The 16,879-nt window shown below is 41.2% G+C and overlaps 1 long non-coding RNA gene across 1 annotated transcript in view; it reads left to right on the top strand.

The window, feature by feature from the left end:
* LOC148188714 (uncharacterized) overlaps positions 1 to 16,879 on the top strand; it is a 244,688-nt gene that overhangs the window by 213,532 nt on the left and 14,277 nt on the right. The window contains exon 6 of the long non-coding RNA XR_015777483.1: positions 10,116 to 10,211. This is a non-coding gene — a long non-coding RNA (uncharacterized LOC148188714). The remainder of the gene's footprint in view (positions 1 to 10,115; positions 10,212 to 16,879) is intronic.

The raw sequence follows: 16,879 nt of genomic DNA, 5'->3' as shown, positions 1-16,879 counted from the left end.
TTTGGAGGAATGATTGATTAACAGAGTGATAATGGGTTGTTCGAGATGTATCAGCGCTGTGGAGATATGTCTGGCTATACAATCAGAACTGGAACCAGATGACGCTGCATGTCGTTGGTGTTTTTACTTTTGTGCATACTGGAATTTTTAAAAACAAACAAAAGCAAAGCAAAGTGTGGAGTAAAAGCTGACTAACCCGTCAACATCAAACACAATTGTGCAAATTGACAAAGAACCAGATGAACCTGAATGACAAACAAAAAGGAAATTTGGGAAGTCATGTTGGTTTCTTGCAGTGACTTGCTGGAGTAATTTCTGAGGGATCTGTGAAGAGCATGACAGCAGCTGCACCACTGGTATTCTGTGTACCAGAAATTAAGGGTGCACGCGTGAACTGATAACAGTTAAACAATACATTCAAAAGTATCAGATAAGACAAACTACAATTAAGTGAGTCAGTGTATGAAACTCTTTTGTTGATGTATAACAGAAACTTAAATTTGGCGTTCCTTATTTTACTTTAAGAGGTCGCGTCACTGTTTTATGATCTGCCCTCCTTTGCAGTAGCTACAGCCACTTGCTTTTTGAAGATACTGCTCAACTTTTCCTGTTTTTATCCTTCTTAGATTAAAAGCTTTCCAATGGTTAACTACTGGAAGGTTTTTATTGTCATGCAGCGACAGAAAGTACAGCCTTGTTTGTCGTCAGGATTAGTGAGTAATTGCTTATTAAATGAAAAAAAAATGGTTTCCATGACACATGATTGATCATTTTCACACTTTTTTTTTCTCAGCTGATCAGTTTTTAATGTTGCAGTGCATGGAAAAGCGACAGGTGCTTTGATTAAACACTTAAACACTTCATCAAGGAGGGCAACACCTTTTTCCATGCTGACATACACAAAACATCTTGTACAATTCCCACATCACAGGCTCTGATAACGGTTGCTCACAGTGCAGCGCGATGTGGGTGTCTCAGTCGTATGTAAATTTATAAACTGTAGGAAGGTGTAAGGAATACATGAAAACAAGTGAAACCTTGTCAGTAGCTGTCAGTAACTACAGGACAGTGAAGAAGGTAAACTGGGCGAGAAACGGTTAATGACTTTCACAACGTTGAGCAAATGATCTGTCTCACCCTCTCCTCTCCTTTACTGTCTGTCTCTCCCTGTCTGTCTGAGTCTGTCAGCCCACAAAGGAGTCATGCAGCTTGCAGGCCGTGACACTCTGACCAGCATTAGTGCAGAGGTGTGCAAAGCAACACACACACTCCCAGATCCCTCTGACTGTTCCCACAGCAGGGCAGACACCAGGCTGTTTATTTAACTATTAGCCTGGGGGAGGAGAGACCAGTGAGCAAAGGGGGGGGGCACTGAACACACTCATACACACAAACCTTAAACAGTTTCATATTCAGCTGATTATTTTCTGAAACAAGAAAAACAGCTACCAATGCAATGAGCTAATGGCTTTTATTTCCTATGCATGCTTGCCTTTCACATATTTCATACAAATGAATGGCAATAACTTCCGATGTCTGCACAAGGAACACGGCAATGATGCCACTAACAATCTTATGACAATATTGGGCTGTGTCCGCCAAAGTGGTGGGGTCCTTTTTAGCCTGTTCTCACTTTGAACTCGGCCACTTTAACAGTGCTTTTGGCATAAGATCACGATGCTAAAGGCCACCTTTTGCATGTGCATGACTGACCGCATGTAATGCAACAGTACTGCTTCAGGTTGAAATGCTGCAGTTAACAATGTAGTGTAATGGGCACGGGGGGTTGTGGGCGAAGCGGTGAATGGTTCCAACAAACCCAGACTTTCATGGCGGAGTCCAGTGTTCACTTCCCATCTCAGTTTGATTTTTTTTCATGCACTTTACCATGTTCCTCCTTGCTTCTTCTTTGAGTCATCCATGGCAGCATGTGCGTGTGTTTACATTCTGGTGTTGGTTGCCATGGGGGTTGCCATTGTCTAAACATAACCAACATGCTGTGTCCTCCCATCATGTGCATTTGTTGACATCACATTAGTGCCACCTCGGAATGTAAAGAGCAGACACAAAAGGGTACCTAAAACGTAATATGTAGACACAGAAGTCCACTACAAAGTGGCAACATGTGACCACTTGGGATGAGAACGTGTTGTCTATTCTGCACTTTTTTTTTCTCAGTGCCAAGAGTTGGAAAAAAACGTTTGACTTTGAGTAAAACACAGCGCTTGTTACTTTTTTGCAAGCTGTAAGTCACATTGGAGGAGGGACAAAAACCACAAAGACCAGCTGTCACATTTTACATGTACAACTAATGAAAATCACCAACAATAGAAGATAAACATGTTGATATAATATATGTTATCCAGAGCGAGAACTATACCTTGCACTGACATTTTTCCTTCTGTGGATTTTTTGTGTCATAGCAAATAGCTGCAACTAATGTATCTCATCTAAAAAACCTGTTGCGCCTCCAGTACAATCTCACATGCTCCCAGTATTTTCTGAGGAGTGCCTGGCATTTTTATCTGAGGAAAAAATGCTTTGGTGGACAAGCCTTAAAGTTGGTTTCCTCTGAAAACATCTGTTTTGCCACTATGATTTGTTTATTTAAACATGCATCTTTGAGATGGTTAACTTGTTAGCAAGCATTTGCTTATTCATACATCCAGCAGTTATGGAGCAACATTAACGTTCATTTGTGGTCTTGTTTGTAGCCACCTGTGGAATACTAGTCCAGTATTTTCTCTTTTTGTTCTGTTTTTGGTCTCCACTAACTCCTGCAGGAAATTACCTGCTGCAAAATGTTTTTCTGTTTTCTCATTTTCTGTGGCCAAAGTAACAACATTAGAGTGAACCAAAATAGTCAAGTTGCTTATAGACAGCAAAACAATGAGCTGAAACTCAATATGAAGCTTCGTAAAGCCTTTGGAAGCTACAGCGTCAGGTGATAATTTTCTGTAAGTTCATAACTGTGACCCTTTTAACATTGTCACACTGTTTTCCATTGCCCTTTTATAGATTCTTATTTTCAAAATACCAAGTTACAATGAACTGAATGACTGAGCTTTATAATGGTGAATACTGAGCATGTGAACAGTTTCTCATACAAATATGTACACATTTATGTTGCATAATAGACATTTACAGCAGCTGATGCTGCAGTAGACTGAGTTTTACGCTATCAGCATAACCAACTACCCACACCACAGCTGCCTTGCGGAGGTGTCCGTTTGCAATGAAGAATTACCAGATTGATAAAGAATAATGCCTTTCAAGGGTCAAGGCAACATCACTCTCCCAACTGATGTACCAAACATTACAGTGAATGCTCTCAAGGGACTCTATAGTGCTAGTGATGCTCGCAAGTAAATGAAAACGAAGAGAGAAGTCACGGTAGGGACAGTTTGAGAAGACAAGAGGGAGCTGTGATGGGATTCAGGTGGGAGAGAGAGATCGGTTTTCACTCTAAGATGGTATGAGGTGAGGAGTGACTGATGGGGTGGGATTGCCATTTTATTCCATCATTTCAACCCAACACACACACACACACACACACACACACACACACACACACACACACACACACAGAGAAACAATAAAAAGGTAATAGACACTCTTCCTTGAAACACACCTATGTGCATATTTTGGCATGCATTCACTCTGTAATGCTGTCTCTCACTCTCTCTGACCCATAACATGCACACACACACACAGAGAAAGAGAGAGCCAGACACAAAGAGAAAACTGTACTTAACGGTGCTCCTCCACCCTGTAATCCCTGCAAACCAAACCAAGCCTGAACACCTGCAGTTAGAGAACTATGACAAGTGCTCTCTCTGAACAACCATCCAGCGCAGTTCATACGTCACAGACGTTCCTAATGGAGCACTGCTTATATGTTTTTTCAGGTCAGGTATCAATCTTTTTTAAAGGATCAGAAATCTCAGCATCAGTTCTGGCACTTGTGCGTCTTGTGGATCTCTGTGAGGTCAGCATAGGAAAACTGTTGCTCGTGGAGAGATGTGTAGACGTTGATGTGTGAATGGGCACATATTGTACTGTGTGTGTTGTGCATGGATGTTTTTGTGTAAAAGACACTGTCTCAAGTAAGGCAACTGAGTTTCTGTGAGCCTTTGAGGAAGAAGAGGATGAGGAGAGCAGAAAATAGGAGGAGGGCAGCGTATGGCGTATAATCACACAGACTGGATAACACTGAGAAGCCTCGGGCCAACACTGACAAACACAGCTGCTTACTGACACAGTAAATCTACTGGATGACTCTCTGCCCCTCTCTGCCTGCTTTCAAACACACACACACACACACACACACACACACACTTGAAACTGAGCATGTTTGAGGGTTTGAGCAGTGCCACTGGGCTGTCTCAGGTTGGATAATAACTCTTGGCCTGTCAGAGCAGAGTGCGAGCTGTCCAAAAAGCTGTCAACATCCCACTTACCCTAAAACCAGCACGACTATGGCCTGCGCTTACGGGATCTTTGCAGGCAGTCTTCCCGACACACTTTAGCTGACACACGCTGTTATAGCTCCTGGAGTCACACACAGCCTCTCTTTACTGTAACTGAGGGTAAAAAACATTGTTTGCTCCATTGTTTTCATGAGAGTTCATTTAGGTCAGTGGGACTGGTGTTGTTCAGAGTCACTGAGCTGAATTTCTCTGCAGAATTTTCCAGGCATTCTTGGAGAGAAGGTTGTGAGGGAATTTTTACCGCTCAGACAGGAGATAACAAGAACACGTGAATTTTAATAGTTCTTGTTGAACGGTTCCTGGAACTTTGGAGCCAGAGGAACTAAAGTAGAAGCTAAAACTTGAGTTGATTTTTCCAATAAATCTGAAGAACTGTGAAGGTCTGGCATATTAGACCAATGACTGGCTAAAAAACAACGGTGATGTTCTTTATATTTACCGTTGCATAACTCTGACTTTTGAATTGATGTGAAGGAGACATGCAGAGGTTACTCCAAATAGACAACTGGCTGAGTGTGTATGATTTATTTTAGATTTAGGATGTTACTGCGATGAATTTGTTTTTAAGTAAAGTTAATTTTTTTTCATTCACTCAGTTTGCTCTCATCAACGCTGTCTCAGGTCTTCATTTGGTGTGTACAGAGATTCTGAGCAAAATTAAATAAATAAAACTTTTAATCTACGTAACCATATATTGGTCTTCTATACATTCACAGCTGAATTTTACATACGCTAATTCTGCCTCTGCAAAAAAAAAGGGGCACATAAAGATAGAGGAGCAGTGACAAGAGATGCACAACCTGAGAGTGGCATACTTGTCTACAGCAGAGCCCTGTACACAGCTGTGGTCTACTGGCAATAGAAAAGGAGTCTTTGGCCTGTTTTTGGTAGGTTTTACTGCATTTCAAAAACCTGCATACATGCATTATTTTGGGTGGAAAGAGGGCATTACAGTTAGAACTATCTGATATTACTACCCATGGCGTAAGGACTTTTTATACACCTAGAGTACAGTGTCTATACAGTATAGTAAAGTATACAGTAACCAGTTTTACTCCTTATTTCTGCCGTCAAAAGACAGGTAAAGCTGAGGAGTGTCTCAAAAGGTTCTCGGCCTGCTGGTAAAGTTTCTGTTGGGAAAACGCCCTGCAAGGTACTTAACTTTCAGACTAAACTTTGCTCCAGAGTAGGTGTTACCACTCCAGTGATGTAGCAATGAAAAGGTATAAGAGAGGAGTAGAACTCCACACTCTTCTTCCCTCATCCATCTGTTCATCTTTACTCTGCTTTATTACCGAGGACGGAGGTGTACGATTGGAACACGTAACTGTTTGATCTTTCACTTTTCACATAAAGTAAGTTAGTTGCCTAATGGTTATAAAAACTTTACTGTTCTGTGTGTGTGTGTGTGTGTGTGTGTGTGTGTGTGTGTATTCACTTGTGTGCATACGAGTTAATGTCATTAAATGATGTAACAACATTATGTCCTTTTCAAGCCTGCCCCCTCCCCTTCTGTAGTTTTTCCCTTCTCCAAGCCTCCCTCTGGCCGCAGTCAGGCCCAGATGAAAATATGAACTCGTAGAAAGAAGTTAATCTCCCACACAAACGCAGAGCGGAGGCTGTAACTCAATACAGCCTGCTTTGTGGGAGGCCAACTTGTCCTCATCTCGGAGAATTAATACAAGTTGTCCACTTATGAGGAATGAGATTAAAATGTAGTTGGCTCTTATTAAACCCCAGAACGAACACAGAGGCATAAAGGATCTCAGTGTGCGGGTGAGAGGGGGTTAGAAGGTGCGAAACATATACAGTATGTGTGTGCTTTTGTTTTCTTGTGTGTGGCGCACATTAGTCGCAGTGTGTGTGCAGGGCGGGGGCTTGAGATTCCCAAGCAGGCCTTATTGGAGATGATTACTCTCATAAAACCTCTGCTCTCTAAATTGCCCCCCCCCTTCTCCTCCTCCTCCTCCCTCCATCTGCAGTCTAAACACACTTAATCAAGCGCAGGTGTGTCCTGATGCGTTTACAGACGCCTCACTGACAGACAATCTTCCCAACGCAACAAGAGAGCAGAGGAGGCAGGAGACATTTGGCCATCTTTTCATTTTCTTTGCATTGGGGACAAAGGCAGCGGGTGACAGATATGAATGAAAACATGAATGAGAACAAATGTATCACATATTGTTTTTCTTTTACTTTGTTTCTTAATTTTTCTCCTCGCCTCTCCTCTCCATCATTCCCCTTTCTTCCTTTCCCTCAGTCCTGTGTGTTAATTCATCGCTGGATCAGCCAGTGTTGGGGATCTGTGGGTTAATATGGTTACCGGGATAACAATCTCCCCCTGCATCGCTCCATGATAGATGGGCGCTGTGTGTGTATGTGTTGAGTGATTGAGCAAGTGGGTGAGTGAGTGAGAGATAAAGTAAGCGGCGGCGGTATAAAAATGTGTGTGTGTGTGTGTGTGTGTGCGTGTGTGTGTGTGTGTGTGTGTGTGTGTGTGTGTGTGTGTGTGTGTGTGTGTGTGTGTGTGTGTGTGTGTGTGTGCGGTCCACAAGCGAGAGTGTGGAAGCAGAGGGGGCCGTGGTATCCGTCAGAGGAGAACAATGGCTTTTAAATGAATCTGGGAGGTCGTAAATCACACAAAGAGAGAGCCCAAATGCAGCGCTGATTGCCTGGACGTCAGAGTTGGCGGACGACAGGAAGGAACGAATGAACGAGAGAATGAACGAGAGCCCCAGCGAGACACCTTGTTAACGCCTGAACAAAACGCCTCCATTAGGAACCAATGGCCTACTTATGCAAATGAGTCCACATACGCACTCTTTCTCTCCTGAAAGTTCTGTCCTTGGGAGGCACATGCAGTCAGTCAGTCGGGACAAATGTAAATAAATCAAAGGACAAACACTTTTCCATTACATATTTGTCGGCCTGATGTAAAGCTCAAAAAGAACTTGCAGAAGGTCTTTGCAGTTACACCCGTGCTGGCACAACGCTGTTGCCTAATACTCCTCAAATATTGAAAAACGTAGAGCTCTATTCACATTTAAGTGGAGGGCAAACGTCTTGCCTAACTTGCCTGAATATATGGTTTTCATAATCTCATATGATTTGAATTGGCTTGATAAAGATATAATTTCGCTGTCAGGTAATGTCTGTAGCTGTTGCTGTACATGTTAATACTAAGCAGTTGTAAATCATTAGAGCCATGCTTCATTATGGTTAGTGCGAGCGTTGCCTCAGAGAGAGGGATGAGTGGTAGGCAGAGTGTAATTACAGGTATGTGGGGAGAAAACATGCAATTACAGATGTAGAGGAGGCATTTTGCACACTTTTTCAGCTGGCGTGTTGTGGAAGCTTGTTTATCTCTCCTCTCCACAGTGGTGGAAACTAACATCACAAGTTCATTTACCCAAGTGCTGTCGTTTAATACATTTTAAGAAGTTCTTATATTTGAGTAGAGTATCTCCAATTTTATACTTGTACTGCACTTTGAAGAGGGAAATATCTGAATTTTCACTACAGTTGGAATAGATTTTACATTATAAAAACATATGATGAGCATATGAAATACAGGGCATTGGATAAGATTAAACCAGTTGTTCCCAACCATTTTGACTTCTCACTCCCTAAAAAAAAAACAGTGACTTTTTTGGTCCTTTGTCACATTTCAGAAGTCTGTTACATAGAAAGACATTTCTCTTCTAAACTTCTCAGGTGTTTTCATTGAAATAACTGTTCAAGGTCCAGAAAGGTAAAATTCCAACGTAAATTGGTATAACAGAGGTTTTTAAAAATTTATTGCACAAGAATCATCTCTGGTCTTTCCACATTTATCTTGTGACCTTTGCATAGAGGCTTGAGCCCCAGGTTGGGAACCACTGGATTGAAATATGTTTGCATTGTATATCAGGTAGTTAAAGCTAGCTCCAGCTCAACCAGCTACTGCAGTTAAGTACTGATTATATTTGTGCATCAGTATTAACAATTTAATAATATAATATAATACAATGAGTTATAGGGGGCATTTTTCTTACCCTATCCAGCAGTTGGATTCTCGTGTTATCACAAGATCACCCAAGATATACATCTTGGGTGATCAGTAATGTGTTTCTGTCCAAATCAGCAACCTGTAAGGAGCTACTGGCAGCTACAAACGTGGTTTAGTTAAGCTCTAGGACTGTTTGTTCAAACAACAATGGCGGTTCCTGAAGATGTTGGTGTACATGCTGCAATAGTATCAGTTATATCTGAATTGGAGAGTATTTCTTTAAAGAAAGAAGAGCCAAGAAGGGCACTGGTGACTTTTGTTGATGGAGATGTTTTTGCTCTTTTCCTGACTGGCCTGTCATAGACTGATGGTTTATCCAGTCAGCTGCCAAGTACTTTTTGAAAGTTTTACTTTTGATATTTTTAATACATTGTGCTCTCTTATTGATCTCTTCTAACTCCCAAGAGAAATATCAGGCTCTTTAGTTGCTAAATGCTTCACTATGTTTACCAGCTAGTTGCTAACTTTGATGCTTTTCAGGTATAGAGTGGGTTTATCAGAGCTTTTTCACTGAAAACAGCTGTGTCCTCTGACAGTGGCACTATAAGAGCAGTTAGAGAGAACCAAAACAGTAAATTTGCGGGCCGATCAAATAAAAAATAATCTGAAACTCAATACAAAAGCTACGTGAAGTGGAGGGGAGCTGCAGATTTAGGTTATAATTCTTTGTAGGTCCATCACTATGAGAAACCCATTTCACAGTTTTGATTAATTTTCTAAATAATTTTTCCATCATAGCTTCTTTAGCTGTGATTTTTCACACGTGATCTGTACTGGAATCATAGTAAACTTTATTATCCCACACCAATTTTTGGTGCTTTTGGTAACTTATACATGAGTACTTTTCCACCACTTCTCTGTCTCTTTCCCGTGCGTGTTGTGTACTGTTGCAATTAAATAACAACTGGCAGTGACCCCAGGTCACTGTTAGGGTTGAGGTCAGGTCAACTCAATTGGTCACCCGGAGCAGCCCAGCTGATGATCCAAGGTTAGGGATGAAAGGTCGAGGGTCAGGGCCTCCTGTCTCACCTGTTTGTTCACAGGGATAGGAAACAACAGAAATAGAGGAGTGAAAAGGAGTGTGAGAAAGTGAAGCCACACAAGTAAACAGGTGTTAAATCCTAACCTTTGTTCTCTCTCTCCCTCTCTGTCTCATTGTGTGAAATCTGATGGGATTTTATTTACACGATACACAACATGGCAAGCAAAAAATGGAACTAAACTATCAATGGTGCAACAATTATACACACAAAACTTTCTTTCTGTCTTGCGCTCTCCCTCTCTCTACCTCGCTGTAACCATAATAGTGTGTAATGTGCTGGCTGATTAGGACTTTGACGGCGAGGTTCAGACCAGCCACCCAGACACTGAGGTTAGTTAGTCTGGGTTTTGTGGCCAGACTGTTTGGCTGGGAATACCCTTCTGTTAGTTAAACCTAGCCTGGCCGCAAGTCACATTCCCACACATGCTGTATGGACACACACCTGCTTCAGATAAACAACGACGTGATAAGCTTACAGAGAAAACTAAAACATGCATTTCTAAGTTGTTATTCTTTTGATTTTGATTTTATTTAGGTCTTGTCGGGTGGTGAGGGGTCCCAAGGAGCAGGAAATACTGGAAAAGAAAAGGACAGTCACTCCTCGATGGCAAGTGTGACCCCTGAAACAAAGGTATGTGACAGCTGTTCTTTTCCTGCCAGGACATAAGAGAAAGAAAAGTACAAAGTTGTTAAAGAGACATTGCTCCAACTGAATGTGACCACCACTGAGCATCAGAAAGACAGGTGGGCATCTGCCATTAGGCCTGCTATTGTATGGTGGAGGGTGAAAACATTCAGGAGAACATTTGGAGCAGTCGGTTCCCGCAAAGTCGACATTCTCTGTATTTTTCTCTGACGCACACAGCACACATACACACACACTCAGATATGCAAACACACAAACACACACACAATATTTACAATACTTAGAGTATTTGGTGACGGGTTAGAGGAGGCGTGACTGACCTCCTCAGTCATAATTAAGAGCCTAGGGGAGCAGAGCCTTTAGGCCTTTAGGCCAGCATGGGCCCCTGCCCAGACACACTCCCTCAGACTGCACTGTTTATGTTTCATTAGAGCACAATTATATGTCGCATCCCTCTCTCTTTTTCTCTCTGCCTCTCTCTCTCTTGCCACCTCTCACTCTCACATTCACTCCGACTCTCCCTGATTCTTTCATGTGTGTCTTGTACAAAAGCATTTGCACTTTTAGCTCTGGGAAGGATCAGAACAGAACAGTGTGTGCCCGGCTCCAATGAGCAACAATATTTGTCCCCCCTGGCCCCCCTTCACCACAATCCTTATCACAGGTCAAACAAGCTGCTGAGAGGCCCTTCACTCTGCTATACATACAGAGAACAGAAGGGGAGGGAGGGGGCATAGCCTAGAAGGAAAGAGAGTAGAATGTTATACAGAAAAAAATATTATGGAAGTGTTACAAATGAAAGAATGTAGCAGAGGCTGTTGGAGGAGGGAGGACGTCGTACTATATGACAGGGGAGTTAGGAGGAGGAGGAGGAGGTGTGCCTTCCAGTAAGAGGTGGACAGCTCTTTTCCTCCGGCTCCCTCACTTTAACACCACAAAGGAAATGACTACACATAGCAGGGAGCAGAGGTACAGAAAAGTCAGGTCCAACCTGTACTGTTAATGCAGGACCTGTGACCCACATTCAGATACACACACTGCGATACTTCTATTACACTTTCATGGGTGAAGGATTGCGCAGCTTTTGCGGCTGCTAAAGCAGCACAAATGCTTGATGAAATGGGTGAAATGCACTGCCAAGCAAATATGATCCAATTGGTCTGCTGTTTGCATGTATTTAAATTTAGTAATGCATGTATTTTGTGCAACATAGCAAAATATTCTCCAGTTTACTTCACCCAGGCCCTATCTTCATCTAAATATTTTTTTGCTCATAGGCATTACATAGAATATATACAAACTATATATGCAAAGCAGTGGGTCTCTGGTGCAGCTGTAGGAGTGCAAAGAGTTTAATTTTACATGTAAAGGCTTTCATTGGAGTCTTACACAGAATGGGTAAATACAAAGCATATATATATATATACACACACTACAAGATGTTTGGATCTATGTCAATCATTTAGTGAGAGCTACATATAAAAGTGCAGCCTCTAAAAGATGCTGCACTAAAGGAAAGGAAGGTGAAGCTATGGAAAATGGCAAAAATAAAGAAGAAAAACAAGAGGGCATGAAAACATCAGAAAACTCATTTTCACTCCTGCTCTTTACCTGAGGATACTGAGGAGTAATTAGCAGCTTTAAATCAATATTTAGTGATTCATGGTTGTTTACTCATCAGGTCTAGACAGTCAGCCAGGACAGACACAGTGTTAAACCCATGCATGACCAGATGGCCCAAACTACACACCACAGGCCCACCCGAGCTCACCACAGTGGCAACACAACACGACACTGCAACTGGAAAATGCACACACACAACCATTGTGTAGGTAAATCATTTACATCCATTCTCGGCTGTGTTAATTTGATTTTAAAAAAAATAATGATGGGAAAGGTCGAGATATTTGCCCCGAAGCCACACTAAAGCTTTAGTCTGTGAGTCAACAACCACAGGAGGCATAATGTTACATCTCTGTTATAATACCCCGCAGGTTTGCATCACAGTCTAATCTGTGATCTAACCTGCAGCAAGGGGTGTGTAAAAGAGGAGGTTGTGATTTTCAATCCTGCAGTCGCTGTCTTGAGGCTTATCTGAACAGCAGGACAGATGTTTCTACGAGCATCCATGACCTTTTCTTTGCTCTAACCATCACTGCTGTCTCCTTCTCCTTGTGGTATCATCCTCCTGCGATTTGGTTTGTCATTTAGTTTATTTTCATCCCGCTTTCCCTGCTCCTGCTCCTGGTTTCCCCCTCTTTTACCATTTCCTGTGAGAACAGGAAAGCCCCTTCAGACAAACAGCACTGGTCCGTCCATCCAATACGCTCTCTCTCTCTCTCTCTCTCTCTCTCTCTCTCTCTCTCTCTCTCTCTCTCTGTCTTGGTTCAGCAGGCTATGTAAACACTTTGGGTGGACTACAGCTGGCTTAGAAGGAGAGCAGTGGGACATAGTGTGTCTGTGTGTGTGTAGGTGTGTACATATTTATGTGAGAGCATGCAGGCATATGTGGTGGAATTAGGAGTGAGGAGACGTTGACCAAATGAGGAAATAGTGTGTGTGTGTTTGTGTGTTTGTGTGCGTGTGTGTGCATGTGTGTGTGTGTGCACGTACATGACTGAGTGTATCTAAAGTGGGGGGGTGTTACAGGCATGACATACCGAGGGACTTGGACACTGGCGAGGAAGCTTACAAAGTCTGGAGGTTGTGGGGGTATTGGATGGCTCATTAAGTTTGTGTGTTTGTGTGTGTGTGTGTGTGTGTGTGTGTGTGTGTGTGTGTGTGTGTGTGTGTATTATGTACAGCTGTGGACGGCAGTACCGCTGCACAGGAAAACGGGAGTTGGCCTGAGACCTACCCAATCAAAGAATGTGTTAAATCAAAGTTGCACTGTTGACTGCTGCTGTGTATTTTTAGCGTCATATGTTGGATTTTGTGTATGTGTGCATACTGGCACGCCTCTCTCTTCTCAATCCCACAAATCTTGTGTTTTCAGAAGGAAATACCTTGACAGGTTTCTGGAACACCCGCCTGGGTTCCCCCCTCTCTGTCTCCTACTTTCCTCCCACTCTCTTTTTTCTCCATCTCTTCCTTTGGTGTAGTTTTTGGTGTTGTTTTACACTCACACGCCCTTCCTCTGACTTAGAGCAACACTCTCCCTCCCCATCACGGGCGTTGTGTAACTGCCATTTGGTGATCAGAAAACTGGAAGATGAAGTGAGAAATGATTGTAAATCTCATTCTGTGATACTACTGATGGTCTTACGTCACTGGTTATGTCACGATCACATCCTGAAATAAATAAAAGTTTGGTAACAGTTTCGATGACACCCACGTCTATAATGCATTATAATAATACCAGGGTGTCTGCAGGTCCTTAAAAGCCATTAAATAGTCTTAAATTGGCATTTGTGCCAATTGCCTCAGCCATTTGATGTAATTTCATGTATTCATATTTTAATTTCTTTCTTTCTTTCTTTTTTTGTCAAAATAATTCAAGCTCTTCTGCGTAAAGGCTCATATTTCTGATGTCACATATACATGACTTACCTTTATAGTTACATGCAGTGCTTGAATAAGAAAAAAAAAGATTTATCCAGAAATCAGTTTTATATCTTGTTTAAAGATGACCTTGAAAAGGTCTAAAAAGCATAAAGTGTTAGGTTAAGTGATACCTGTGGATATCCTGCATACATATAATTTATTATAATCTGCTAATAGTGCTGTATAATTTAAGTTATAAGCACTGTTATTATCATTCATAGTTTTAAAAACGATACCATAAAACATTAGAAAGCACTTTCTAATACATATGAGGTTAATCATCACAAAAAAACATTGGAATTGCTGATCACAATCCTTTTTTTTGAAAGGATCATTGTGTTTATAATCTCATAAATGCAGTACATTATAATCACTGTTAAAACATTTTAATGTGATTAAAAGTTACTGTGAGTGGTCACTGGGGGCTTTAAAGGGATAGTTCACCCCAAAGTGAAAATTCAGTTATTATCTACTTATCCTAATGCCAATCGAATATCGGGTGAAGTTTTATAGTCCAGAAAACCCTGCCAGAAGTTCACAGAAAAAGGTGATGAACTCATCTCCCAATCAATTCAAGCAAACAGTGACCAGGATACAAGTGTTAAAAAAATACTTTATAAAACCACAAAATGTCTCTGTACTGCTTGTCTGAAGTAATCCAACTGTCCTGAAGCCCCAACATGTCAACTTGTTTTGAGAAACGTCACTCGCGCCATGTTTTTAGTCTTGTTGTAGCCCATAGCCTGTAGCATATGTAGGCATATGTGATACATTACAAGCTGGTTTTAATTCATATATGTTGTCACTGTTTGCTTCAAATGTATTGGAAAAATATGAAATCTATACAACTCAAAAAATGTAGAATTCATTTGTTTTATTCATTGCTCATGACAGTAACTAAGTACTCTAATTTGATATAACTTTTTGATGGGAGAGCATCTGAGTGTTATACATTTACATTTTACTGATGAAATGTTTCCCCAACAAACTCACTTAGAGGTTTTCGAAACTTATTCCGCGAAAGTCTGTGTCAGATTCTCAGTCAAGGTCAGAAGTCCCAAACGATTGGTGATAACCAAAAAACATTTAATCAACTCACTAAAAACTTTCGATAATGAAATGTCCTCGGAGGACTCGCCCTATGCTGACTACTGGTGTGGTTACTTGTTGGTGCAATCAGTTAACTTCACATTGTGATTGGGCCAGCACGAAACTGAGGCAGATACGACTTTAAATATATCCTTAGAACTACATTTACACTAGTTGTGGAAATTATGTTGGCTACAAGAGAACGCAAGAAGCATTCTGTGTCCGCAGTTTAAATGTATACCTGCAGAGATCTTTTGCATTATCAGTGGTATTCAGTTTAAAAAGCTCTGATATGCAAGTATGTAAATATTGTTGAAACGTGTCCTTACTGGTTGCAGACTCATTCTTCTGCCCACACCCTTTTTTCTCACTTTTCTCACTTTCCCTCCTACCTCTATTTTTTTCTCTTTTTCACACAATCAGCTTTGACAGATTAACAACAGAGAGAAATGCTTTCACATTTTTTTGTCGACTGATGTGTCAGTGTCCCATAATGATGAAAGGTGACATTCCACAGAACCTTATAGAGACAGGAAGTGCCACTCAGAGGCCACGGGAAACAGGAAGTAACCAAGGATGAGCTGTACAAGTCACTTACAGTTACTCGTGATGAGACTTAGGAAGTTGTCTGAAGATGAGGTATGAGGGCGTATACATATGCAGAAATGAAAAAGAACGTAAGAGAAAAAAATCTGGTTGAAATCTTTGGCAGGATGAAGACAAGGAGTGTTTGTGTGTGTGCGTGTGCGCGTGTGTGTTTGTGTGTGTGTGTGTCTGTGTGTTGACAAGCAGCGTAACAGGTGTGGCAAGAGAGGGAGAGGAGCTGAGAGAGTCCATAACTAGTTTTGTGCTGAAAGGTCAAAGTCAGGCCTCGGATTTGAAATTGAAATGAAGTGTTGCTTTGGCACCATTCCCACCTCAGTACTCTATGGAAAGAGAGTGGTTGTGTGTTTGTGCGTGTGAGTGTGTACGTGTGTATGTGTGTGTGAAGCACAACAGCATCTGTATAGGCTACACATTTATTTCCGGTTTCCTGCAGTTTTATATAGCGTGTGTTTGGATTTGATATACAAATATATTGTGTGAAATCCATGATTTTTCTATACAGAACATTTTAATATATTATATATATTTTATATATATGGAGGTTTTCTTCATGTTAAAACGCCTCAGGATGGTCAGGATGGTGTGCTGCAAGTGGATCTGCTGCTAGCATAACCTTGTTTGTTTTTAGCTTGGTAGCCAACTATCCAACGGGAATAAAATCGCTGATTTTCTGTGTTATAACCACCAACACCACCAACAGGGTGGAAACCACAGCCACCCAACCTGCTTAGGGTTTTGCATCACAGTCAACCCAGTCTTTGGACCTGTGCGACTAAGTCTTGTTCCTAGTAGAACCTCTTGAGTGTAACGCTAAAAGTTTACTTTCGCTGTGGGCTTGCGGGTTAGTCTCACCCTATCTGAAACTTTGCAGAAATACTGTGCTTAAACAGAATAAATAGACATGAAAAAATCTATGCAGCATTCAAGTGATGAATTTAGGATTTGAATGTCAACATTATGAATGAAGCTTCAGAGCTTCAATTTAGCATATTTACTAAAGATTTTATTTAGGAAAAAGTATTTTTGGGCTCATGTGCATATTACAATGACATGCAAAACTGACACTGGCCACACAGTTCAGCACTGTTCCTTCTTATTCCTTTTATTTTATTAGCAAAGTAAGCATTGTTGGAGGCAAACTGAACATTAAGTAAAGGTCAACAAATTTGAAAATTGAAATAATTTGAAATTTAAAATAATTTAAATAATTTATTCAATTGATAATTTTCTGCCATGACACAGTTTTTTAATCTGGAATCCAGTTTGTGAGTCTGAGCTGACAACACCTGCAGTCCTCCACAAAAGAACAAGCGACAAACTTTTCACAGCCTCCACTCAAGTCTGCAGGCGGTGAATATTTGATCATTAAAATACAGTAGAATACCAAGGATCACCTTACTTTTGAATGGTATAGC

This window comes from Plectropomus leopardus, chromosome 9 (assembly GCF_026936395.1).
Source record: "Plectropomus leopardus strain MGB_pleo_1.0 chromosome 9, ASM2693639v1, whole genome shotgun sequence".
Taxonomy (NCBI): domain Eukaryota; kingdom Metazoa; phylum Chordata; class Actinopteri; order Perciformes; family Serranidae; genus Plectropomus; species Plectropomus leopardus.
This window is presented reverse-complemented; position numbering and strand designations above follow the sequence as displayed.